Below are 12,752 nucleotides of genomic sequence, written 5' to 3' on the forward strand. Positions count from 1 at the left end.
CAATTTTTGCTAAAACCTGATGTATATCTGTATGCTTGTAGGGTGGCAAACATGAATAACCACATAGGCCCTATTGACAATATTTGAAATGACTAAAGGAATAAACCACATATGGTTTCCAGTGCTATTCATAATCTAGGATTTTAATTCTGCATGATACTAAAAATACACAAGTATTGTGCTGGATATTTTGGCACCTAATCTCTCAATTTCTTACATATTATTTCTGGCATGGGAATAGTAGTAAGCCAAACATAGAGGCTGCAATTCTGTCAAGCTTGCTCCTTTTTCAATATTCCTATGGAAGCTTCATTAGACTTGTCATTCATTAAGCCTGCATGTTGGCTAATATGTACGATAAGTAAGTCCTGTCTCAAGTTCCATTTCCAAGGCAACAGCATCAGGCAGCCAAGTTTTATTGAATGTAACAATTGTTTCTATGACCACTGGAGGCTTTGTAGCACAGCCGCATTTTAGAACAGTATTTCTCCAAATACAGAAGTTGCTTAGTGTTAAAAGCTCCACGCTGCTTTTGTCTTATAAACTGTACTGCATGTTCATTTTTCATTCCACCTTCAATTAGTGCTAGGGCAACAAGCACTGGGGTTCTCCCAAGACCTGCAACACAGTGAACATCAATACAACAACCAGGTTCTTCACGAAATTTAATGTTGACAAGACTTAACCAGTCCTCAACAATCTGGTTAGATGGTGATGAACCATCATCAAAAGGCCAATCCAGCACCTGGATGCCTTCTTTCTCCACAAGAGCAGTGTTGTAAGTTGCTTCACATACTCTTACTATTGTAGTAACTCCATATTCCTTAAGTTCTTCTATAAATTTGTTGAAGGTTGCACTGGTTGGACTGTGTGTAATAAGAAATTTCATGTTCCTGTATGTGACTTCCACCGGGCTGGCCGGTTCATTGGAGCCATGTTAATTTAGTTAAAATATTCAATATGGTTACGAAAAAATGTTTTAAAGTTTTGAATACAGAAATTATGTAAAGCAAACAAAGTATCCTCTAATATATTCCACTGGAAATTCTCAATGATTTAAATATGTAGTAGAGAGTAACAGGAAATGAAATGAACCTAACAGGAAATAATCCCTCAGTTCAGTATACTGAGTCCATGGAAAGGATGTGCACCCAGGTTTACCCCATCCAGGTCAAAATTCTTGTAAAATGCTCCGATGATGTCAACTGTGCACTTCTGTGCCCAGGATAAGGGCTCTTATGGAGGTTTCTTGGTGTAGTAGTATGAATCTCTCCAGTTCACTTGTCCTCATAAAGGTTGCGCTGTGCCTGGCAGTAATCTCTGGGGCCCTTCAGAAACTCCATAAATGTGTGACCAAGAATACCACAGAAAGGCACCCGTTTACTCATTAAAGACTGTGGCTTAATCATACAACTGTTCCCGTGGAGGCGACACAGGGGGCAGCGGTGGCCTTGACTGCAGGGCAGGAAGCTGCAGTGGTTGTCCTGGGGCAGCAGCGACTGGACACCTGGCTCTACTATGCGCCAGCCTCCAAGAAGCCAATCCGCAGGCATTCAGGTGTTCTTGCATTGCAAGAGCTCACTTTCACAGCTGGTGTGACGTGTGCTCCTCTCCACCAATCACGGGAGTGGGGAGGGGCACAAGAAGCTGCCACAAGAAGCTTTGAGCGTGAGGCCTTCTTCACAGCGGACCTCACTACCAGTGCTGGTTTAGGAAGAGAGACATGGGGGACCCTGAGCTTCCTTCCTCTCCCTAGGAAGGAGGTGGGAGGGACACGGGAGGGTGTGAGGGGATGGGTGGGGGTGGGCGTGAAACAAATTCTGAAAGAAGCTGTAAAGAGACACAGAAGTGGACTATGATGGGCAGGAAAGGGAAGGTACTGGAGGAAGAATCCCATCCATTCCATTGACTTTGACTGATAAACCTTTTATCATTTGTTTCATGTTTTAGCTGGCTTTTGGGAACACATTGCTAGATTTTTTCTTTAATCCAGTCTGACAATATTAGTTTTTTACCTGAAGCAAATTAATTTATGTTGTTGTATTATTTTACATTGTTAATTATTGCTATATTTGCTGTTTTTGCTCTCGTTTTGTGCTATTTGACATATTTATCTCTTTTTTATCCTTCTTGATTTCTTTTGGATTAAGGTTTTTCTCTTCTAAATCCATATGCTAATTCCTCTACTGTGTTGGAATGTTGTGATTGTGGTTCAAACTTCTCAGCAATTATTATAGTTTAGACACTCTTCTAAATCTAAATGGCTTTATGTAAATTCAAGTGGTACAACAACCATATGAATTACATATTCTTTATTTCCATATCTCTGATTTAAAAAACAAATAAAACCTAGGCGCAGAAAAGTTTTTTCCCCTAAGTTACATAGTAGTAAATGTCAGGGCTGATATTTGAATCCTGAAATTCTGGCTCTAGAGTCTAACTCTCTAATATATATGTGTCCTATCATATATTTTATTTTTATTCTTTTACTACTTAAATAGCTTAGAAGAAGTCAAACATTCAAAATCCTTTCTCATGTCTTGAAGGAATTCAACACGGTGTGTGTGTATGTATATATACACACACACACCCACATACATACATACACATACATATATTGGTTTTTTCTTTGGCAGAGAAAGAGTGCACATGCACGTGAGTAGGGGAGGGGTAGAGAAAGGTGGGAAGAGAGAGAATCCTAAGCAGGCTCCAAGCTGTCAGCTCAGAGCCCAATTCAGGGCTCAATCTCATGAGCCATGAGATCATGACCTGAGCCAAAATCAAGAGTTGGATGCTTAACCTAGTGAGCCACCCAGGCACCCCTCAACAGCTTTAAATATTAATATTGCCAAGCATTTTTTAACCCCACAAATTACAATGTTTACAAAAAGTCTTTGCTTAAATTTGCCCAATATAAGTGATCAGTTTCTATGTTCACTATTCCTTCCTTGCATCTCTACTCTCTCTTATAAGGTTATTTTTTTTATCCAAGAGCATCTTTTATCCAGGAGCATTTCCAAAAGCTTTAATAAGTTTTTTTTCCTAAAATTCTCTTATTTGGGTTTCATTCTTAATAGTTTTGATAGGTATTTAATTTTACATTGACATGTATTTTCTTAGCCCTTTGAAGACATTCCTTGTTTTCAGATTTCCTCTGTAATAGCCATAGAATTCTCTAAAATGTGTAGTGTTTGATGGGGTACTTGGGTGGCTCAGTCAGTTAATGATCTGACGTTTGATTTCAGCTCAGGTCATCATCTCATGAGATCAAGCCCCACATTGGACTCTGTAGGAAATAAGCTTAGGAATTCCCCAGGCTTACACCAATGGGTTAACAAGGCATAAAGAAGTACAAAACCATAAGATGCTCTCACCCAAGTTTGGGTAAACAAGATTAGCACCCCAGAATAGGGAGGTACAAAGGCTCTGCACCCCCCAGAATAGAGAGGGAGGAGCAAAGGCTCCAGAATAGAGAGGGGCACAAAGGCACCCAATACAAAGGTATATGAGGTAAGCAAGTTTAGTCGTTCAGGGTGGAAGTGCCCCCCAATTTAGTACTTTAGCAGAAAACTGCTTTCCTAGAAGGGAAAGACCAAGTCAGGCAAACAGATAAATTGGACTATAGACCACTGCACTGCAGGTGAAGCAGCCCAGAATGGAGATGGTTAACAAAAGAAAAGGTGCCTTGTTAACCCTGAGATTATTTCCCCTATCTGTCTTATCCCCTTGGCTAGCTAAGATAAACAGACATGGCACCTCCTATCTGCTGTTAACAACCATCTGCCCATCTGCTCGGTGCCAGGATTTTGTTTTATATTGACCCAAACCCAAACCCCTTATATCTTCAAAACCCCCTTTTCCCTCACATCCGCAAGTTAATGTTCCCAGTTTCTTTGTCTTTTTGTACATGCCCATCATGTTTGTAATCCTTCTGATCTTAATAAACAGGGCAAGGACCCTTATTTGGGGCTCTTGTCTTCTCCTGGACATTAGCCATCTCTTGTTTTTCATCCTCTATCCTGCTCTTTTGCTGGCCCAAAGAGAACTTTAGAGTTAGAGTCCTACAACAGGGCTCTAAGCTGACAGCGCAGAGCCTGCTTGGAATTCTCTCTCTCTCTCTCTCTCTCTCTCTCTGCCCCTCCACCATTCATGCTCTGTCTCTCAAAACTAAACATTTAAAAATAAACAAATAAATATCTACTTTTTGAGCATAACCATGATACCAAAAACAGACAGTACAAAAAAGAAAACTATAGGCCAATATCCCTGATGAACATATATGTAAAAATCTTCAACAAAGTAATTAGCAAACCACATTCAATAATACATTAAAAAGCTCGTTCACTATGATAAAGTAGAATTTATTCAGGGGATGCAGGAATGGTTCAATACTTGCAAATCAATCAACACGATACACTACATTAATAAAGATAAAGGATAAAAATCATATGATCATCTCAATATATGCAGAAAGAGCACTTGTCAAAATTCAACATCTGTTCATGATAAAAACTCTTAAAGTGGATTTAGAGGGAATATACTCAACATAATAAAGACCATTTATGGCAAATCCACAGGTAACATCATCCTTAATGCTGAAAAATGGAGAACTTTTCCTTTAAGATCAGGAATAAGACAAGAATGTCCACTCTCACCACTTTTATTCAACATAGTACTGGAAGTCTTAGCTACAGTAATAAGACAAGAAAAAGAAAGAAAAGACATCCAGACTAGTAAGGAAGAAGTTAATCTGTCACTTTTTGCCGATGACATAATATCATACATGGAAAATCCTGAAGATTCCACCAAAATCTGTTAGAATAAGTGAACTTAGTAAAGTTGTAGGATACAAAATTAACACAGAAATCTGTTGCATTTCTATATACCAATAAAAGAATAGCAGAAAGTGAAATTCAGAAAACAATTCCATTTAAAATTGCACCAAATAGAAGGAAATACCTGGGAATAAATTTGACCAAAGAGGCAAAAGATCTATACTCTGAAAACCCTAAGACACTGAAAAAGAAAACTGAAGATGATACAAACAAATGGAAAGATATTCCATACTCATGGATTGGAAGAACAAACATTGTTAAAATATCCATACTAGTGAAAGCAATTACATTCAATGTAATTCTTATCAATATCAACAGCATTTTTCACTAAACCAGAATACTAAAATTTGTATGGAACAACAGAAGACCACAAATAGCCAAAGCAATCTTGAGAAAGAACAAAAAAACTACAGATATCAAAATCCTACATTTCAAGGTATACTACAGACCTGTTATAATCAAAATAGACACCTAGATCAATGGAACAAAACAGAGTCCAGAAATAACACCACACATATATGGTCATGTAATTTATGACAAAAGAGACAAGAACACACAATGGGGAAAAGATAGTCTCTTCAATAAATGGTGCTGGGAAAACTGGACCGCTACATGCAAAAGAATGAAACTAGACCACTTTCTTACACTTTACACAAATATTAACTCAAAATAGATTAAATGCCTAAATGTGAGGCCTGAAACCTATAAGTACTAGAAGAAAACATAGGTAAGTAGTCTCTTTGACATCAATCTTAGAAACATGTTTCTAGATATGTCTTCTTAAGCAAGGGAAACAAAAGCAGAAATAAACTATTGGGAGAATACAGAAATAAAATGCTTTTGGGTGCCTGGGTTGCTCAGTTGGTTAAGCATCCAACTCTTGATTTCGGTTCAAGTAATGATCACACAGTTCATGAGATCAAGCCCCACATCAGGCTCTATTCTGATAGCACGGGGCCTGCTTGGGATGTTCACTCTCTCTCTCTCTCTCAAAATAAATAAACATTTTTTTAAAAAAGCTTTTGCACAGTGAAGAAAACCATCAACAGAATTAAAAGACAACCTACTGAATGGGAGAATATATTTGCAAATGATATATCCTATAAGGAGTTAATATCCAAAATATATATTAAAAAAAACTTCTACAACACACACACACACCACACACACACACACCACACACACACCACACACACACACAACACACACACCAAATAATCCAATTTTAAAATGGGCAGAGGACCTGAACAGGTGATTTTCCAAAAAAGACATACAGATGGCCAACAGACACCTGAAAGCATGCTCAAATCACTAATCATCAGGGAAATGCAAATCAAACCCACAATGAGATATCACCTTACACCTGTCAGAATGGCTAGTATCAAAAAGACAAAAAATAACAAGTCTGGCAAGAATGTGGAGGAAAATAAACCCTTGAACACTGTTGGTGGGGATGTAAACTGGTGCAGCCACTATGGAAAACATTATGGACATTCCTCAAAAAATTAAAAATAAGAATATCATATGATCCAATAATTCTTCCTTTGGGTATTTATCCAAAGAAAATGCAAACACTAATTCAAAAACATATATGTGGTCCTATGCTTATTGCAGCATTATGTACAATAGCCAAGATATGGAAGCAATCTAAGTGTCCAATGATAAAGTGTCCAATGATAAAGTGTCCAATGGATAAAGAAGAAGTGGTATATATATGCGATGGAATATTACTCAGCCATAAAAAAGAATGAGATTTTGCCATTTGTAACAACATGGATGGACCTAGAGGGTATTATACTAAGTGAAATAAGTCAGACGGAGAAAGACAACTACCATGTAATTTCACTTATGTGTGGAATCTAAAAAACAGAACAAACAAAGAAAGACTTAAATACAAAGAACAAACCAGTGGTTGCTACAGAGGATATGGGAAAGGAATGGGTAAAACAAATAAAGGGGATTAAGAGGTACAAACTTCCAGTTATAGAATAAATTAAGTCATGAAGATGCAAAGTATAGCATAGGGAATATAGTCAATAATATCATAATAACATTGTATGGTAACAGATAGTGCCAACACTGTTTTGTGAGTCAAGTATAGAAATGTTGAATTAATATGTTGTACATCTGAAGCTAATATAACAATGTATGCAACAATATAACAATATATGTTAATTAAACTCAAAATTTTTTAAAGCAGAAACAGACCCATAAATACAGAGAACGAACTGGTGGTTTTCAGAGGGGAAGGGAGTGGGGGCATGGGCAAAATGGGTGAAGGGGATTGAGAGGTATAGACTCCCATTCATTCCAATTATCGAATGAGTACGTCATGGGGATGAAATGTTCGGCAGAGGGAATGTAGTGAATGATATTGTAATAGCATTGTATACTGACAGATGGTAGCTACAATTTGTGGTGAACTATATAACATACAGTTGTCAAATCACTATGTTGTATACCTGAAACCAATATAGCATTGTGTGTCAACCAAACTTCAAGAAAAATAAAATGTCTAGGATTTGTTTCCTGGCCTATGCATGGCCTACAATAATAAAGCTCAATTTCTTCCTTCTTTCCTCTTCCTTCCCTCTTCTCTCTTTTCTTCCTTTTTCCTTTCTTAATTTCTTCTATAATAACTCAGTTCACTAGATGGAGTGGAGCAAGGCAGTTGTCTGTACAGGGGTTCAGAGGATACTAGAGTCTGGGGTTGGGGGAGTAGGGCTTTCAAGCAACAGTAGGGGTGGTAGTAGCAGCCTCGTACAAAGCCCAAGCAGAGTGGAGAGGACATATACGTAAGTATTTATCCAATAATAATACATTGGGGATAATGGGGATCAGTTCTCACTGTCAGATAGGAGTTACAAATACAGAAAGGGAGAAAAGTAGAAATAACTCTAGGATTTTGAATTGGAATTGGTTGTATCTGTGTGAACTCTTAACACAGAGGAAAGAGTTATGGTGATACAGATGTGTGTGTGTGTGTGTGTGTGTGTGTGTGTGTGTGTGTATTCCCCAGCTTCATCCACAGAGAGCAAAGACAGCCTGAAACAATGACATCCCACTAGCAATGAGAACAACTAGCACTCATATCATGGTTTCTTAATACCATTCTCCATTAAAAGGAACCAAGTCTCCTTAAAGAAATGGCTGGTTTCAGAGCTAAGGCAGGAAAAATACAAGAGTTGCCTGGAACATACCTTGTTATGACAGCAAGAAAGTTTTCAAAGAATGATAGGAATATGCCAAAAGGACAGAGAAAACAAACCAAGGGAGTTTAAAGAGACCTAAAGAGACCTAAAGAGACCTAAATGTTACGTGGATGGGATCACAACTAAATGTAATGTGGGTGGGATCTTGGAAGAGAAAAAGGATGTTAGGGTTAAACCAGTGCAATGTGAGTAAAGTATGAAGTTTAGTTAATGGTAAAGTACCAATGTTGGTTCCTTTTAGTTATGACTAAAGTATCATAGAAATAGAAGATGTTAACAAAGGGGGAACTAGGTTAGGAATATGCAAGGAACTCTATAGAATCATTCTAAGATCTGTAAAAGCATAGAAACCAGTTTTAAGGGCTCCCATTGGTCATGATTTTATCAATGCACTGAATAAAATAGATACCCTTAAGTCTATGCTGATACACTAAATAGAAGCAAACACTTTGCCTTACAGTAGAATGCCAACTAATAATGTAACAGGAATGGTAGAATTTAAAAAGCCCTGTATTTAGCAATCATTATCATAATTATTCATTTAGCAAAAAAATATCAATAGATGCTAGAACTAGTGGGTGAAAGTTGATAAGGAATGGGATATTTATTTACATTCCAAATTACCTACCACAAAAAAAAAATTTGTTAAAAAAGAGAGTGCTAAACTTGGCAGGCATCCCTTAATCAAATGAACAAAATTAACATGACTAGTAATGGAACAAATTGAATTGTGTACCACCTGATAGGAGGATTGCAAGGAACATAGCATCCCACCTGTGATATTCCTGACAAAAAATATGTTAATGGAATTTTATGATGAAGAAAAATCTGACAAATCCAAATGGAAGGACTGAAATCAAGGGTGTCAGCCATGGAAGTCAAGTAAATGCTGAAGACTGTTCCAGGTTGAAGGATATTAAAGAGATAATGGCAACTAAATGTAACACATTATTATAGATTTGGATCCTTTTGCTTAGAAGGACATCATTGGGACAACTGGAAAAATCTGAATTGAGTCTTTTAATTGTATAGTAACAATGAATCAATATTAATTTTCTGATTTTGGCGATTATATTGTGGTTTTATGGGAGAATATCCTTATTCATAAGGTATCATATCCTAAAGTATTCAGAATTGATAAGGCATATGTCAGCAACTTGCTTGCTTTTAGTTCTGGCTGGGGGTAAGGAGGACAGGAGGATATATATTTTTTAATTTTTTAATGTTTATTTATTTTTGAGAGAGAGAGAGTGAGAGTGCAAGCAGGGGAGGGGAAGAGAGAGAGGGAGACACAAAATCTGAAACACGTTCCAGGCTATGACCTGTTAGCACACAGCCAGACATGGGGCTCAAACTCACAAACTGTGAGATCATGACCTGAGCTAAAATCAGACACATAACCAATTGAGCCACCCAGGCACCCCAGGATATTTTTTAACATTCTTGAATCTTCTCTGCAAGTTTGAAATAATTCCACATAAAAAAAATATCTTAAGTATTATTTTAAAAGACTCAGATCACAGATCCTTGCTGCTTAGAATCTTGCTCTTTGTGTTTGCCTCTGGGGACTTATTTTATAGGTTTACATTTTTAAAAGGTTTTTAAAATATTTTTGCTAGCATTGTCATTTATTTTGTAGCTCCCTCCCCCCAAAATTTCAGGTTATGGCAGACTGGCAGTGTCCCCTGTGTTCCATTTTCCCCATATTTAGTACTAGCATTCCCTTACTTTTTCTCTAGACATCACCACCAAGTTAGAGACTTCATTTCCCAAGTTCCCTTACAGCACGGTGGGGCCATGTGATTAAATTCTGGTCAATGGACCATGGACAGAAATAATGGTGCCACTTCCAATTTATACTCCTTTAAAAAATGCACACTTGTTCCCCTGCCCCTTTATTCCTACTTGCTAATTGGGAAATGTTAAGAAATGGAGCAGTTGCCTTGACCCAGTGGAGGAAACCACAGGAGAACCTAGTAGAGCCACCTACTATCTTAAGACTACTTATCTCTAGACTGTTCCTTGAGAGAAAAATACACTTCTGTCTTGGTTAAGCCACTGTTATTTGATCTCTGCTAAAGCACTATCCTAACAAAATTTAAGTACAACCTGACTTGGTGGAAAGGCAAAAGAAGGAAGAATAAAGACTCAAAATCACAATAAAACACCTTTGATGCTGGCCAAGATAGAGTAAGCTCACCACAGGATTTCTCTCTGATCCTAACTGAAGAGAATATAAATATCAACTATCTGAAGACACTGAAAAGTAAGCAATAGCAGAGAGATTGTGTAAGGAAGTCAAAACTTGAAGAATGACTGGCATAGTGATGAATTTACTGGTGAATTTATTCTTCCTCTTGCTTTGACCTAAGGGCAAATCTTTCTATCCAGAGAACCAGGAAAAAGGTCCCTTGTGAGCTGGACAATATGAAGAGAATGCCCTTTGTTCCTTTTTTTGAGCCTCCCTGGCGTGCCCCAAGGCCAGCAGCAGTCATGAAGCTGTGCAGGGGTGGCAGCAGCAGCAGTAGTGGTGATGACATTGTAAACACCTAAGACCCGGAGAGACCCTGTCCTCGTGGCCAGAGAAACCAGGAAAACAGACCCCTGTGGTCAGAAGAATGGGAATAATATCTGTTATTTTATTCTGTCTTGTCCCTCACTACTTTGCTCCAAGTTCAGCCCATTCATGTGGAACTTTGAGACATCACAACGAGCCAAAACTCTGGGAAAAAAAAATCATGGCTTTATAGCTAGAGGACTGGGAATAGGGGACTAAAGAATGAGGGAGAAATTCTAGTAAGAGAGCTGGAGAAAGTAATCTAATTCTTTGTATGAGTCAATACAAATCTCAAGTTTACTCCCCAACTGCACATGTGAAAACACAACCTTTGAGAATTGAATTGACATCATAGCTATTATCTACAGAAAGAAAGAACTTATATTCTTGGGGCACCTGGGGGGTTCAGTCAGTTAAATGTCCAACTCTTGATTTCAGCTCAGGTCATGATCTCACAGTTTATGAGATCAAGCTCTTCATTGGGCTCTGTGGTGACAGCATAGAGTCTGCTTGGAAACTCTCTCTCCCTCTTTCTGCCCCTCCCCTGCTCATGCTTGCTCTCTTTCTCAAAATAAATAAACTTAAAAACATTTTTTTAATGTTTATTTATTTTGACAGAGAGAGAGAGAGAGAGAGAGAGAGAGAGACAGAGCCTGAGCAGGGGAGGGGCAGAGAGAGAAGGAGACACAGAATCTAAGCTGGCTCCAGGCTCTGAGCTGTCACTACAGAGCCCCACACGGTCTCAAACTCACAGACCAGGAGATCATGACCTGAGCCAAAGTCAGATGCTCAACCAACTGAGCCACCCAGGCGCCCCTAAATAAATTAACTTAAAAACAAAAAAGGAACTTGTATTCTGAACATCAAGATCTAGCTTGCTTTAAAAAAAAAAAATCAACATTTTCCAGATGATTTTAACAGGACCCAGAGTTTCACAATATTCAAAATGCCCAAGGGAGAAGGGCCAACATGGCGAGAAGTAAGGGGATCCGTACTTCCTGTGTCTCTCAAAGAAGGGCTGAAGCCAAAGGACTTTGAACCCCAAGAGTCTGGGAGGAAAAGAGACTGAGTCTACCAGGGAGAAACTGGGACAACCTGATGGGCTATAGGTGGGTGAATGCGAAGTGGGGGAGATAAAACGGGAAGTATAGGCACAGAGGGGAGGGATCCACTTCTGTGCAGAGACAAAGAAGAGAAAGCGCGGCTGGGGAAGCATAGGACTGTATCTGGACTAGAGAAAAAACCTCAGACCAGAACGGAGAGAGATCCCATCTCTAACTCCAGGTTAGAGGATCTCTAACTGCAGATCCCATCTTCCAACTGGGGCTGGCTGCCCTGTTGGTGCATCCAGGGAGGAGGGGAGCCACCTTCGGTTCGGTGGTAGATCAGGGGCACAGTCTGAAGCAGCAGAAACAGGTCCCCTCCCCTGAAGTGCTGCAGCACAGGGCAAAACCAGCCAGGACGGCATATCGGGAGGTGCTTCCCCAGTACCGGGGAGAATGAAGTGGGAGTTTAATTCCCAGCCACGCACCGGGGCAAAGGAGTTGGCTGACCAAGACAGATAGCCTCCTTTGCATCCACGGCACAGTGAGGATGGCTCCAAAGGAGTGATTTGGGACACCCGGTTGTGGAGGAAAGAGTGGGGTGTCGCATTTTTCTTGCCACCACCACCAAGGCAGGGCCTTAGGGATTGGTAAGCAAGGCCCACAGTGGAGGCTGGACCAGCCTACACCCCACTGCACTGGGTAACTGCATAATCTACTGGAGCAGGATAGACACTATGGACCCAGACACCCCCCCCCCACCTCCCCAGACCAGCACTGCTTCATTGCCTGGATTAATTCTAGGACAATTCTTGCTATATAGATATATTCTCCCTTCCATTTCTCTTTTCTATCTCTTCCCTCCTGTAGGCTGGTTACTCTGGTTATTGGTTTGTTTTTTGTTTTTTTTTTAATTTTTTTTTCAACGTTTATTATTTTTCGGACAGAGAGAGACAGAGCATGAACGGGGGAGGGGCAGAGAGAGAGGGAGACACAGAATCGGAAACAGGCTCCAGGCTCTGAGCCATCAGCCCAGAGCCTGACGCGGGGCTCGAACTCACGGACCGCGAGATCGTGACCTGGCTGAAGTCGGACGCTTAACCGG

At 39.5% G+C, this 12,752-nt stretch overlaps 1 pseudogene; it reads right to left on the reverse strand.

Moving 5' to 3' along the window:
- Positions 1 to 415: 415 nt before the first annotated feature.
- LOC124506438 (protein tyrosine phosphatase type IVA 1-like) lies at positions 416 to 936 on the reverse strand (annotated as a pseudogene).
- Between the last annotated feature and the right edge of the window lie 11,816 nt (positions 937 to 12,752).

The sequence above is a fragment of the Lynx rufus genome, unplaced genomic scaffold (assembly GCF_022079265.1).
Source record: "Lynx rufus isolate CCGP_SWC_20201006 ecotype Redwood Valley unplaced genomic scaffold, mLynRuf1.p SCAF_9, whole genome shotgun sequence".
Taxonomy (NCBI): domain Eukaryota; kingdom Metazoa; phylum Chordata; class Mammalia; order Carnivora; family Felidae; genus Lynx; species Lynx rufus.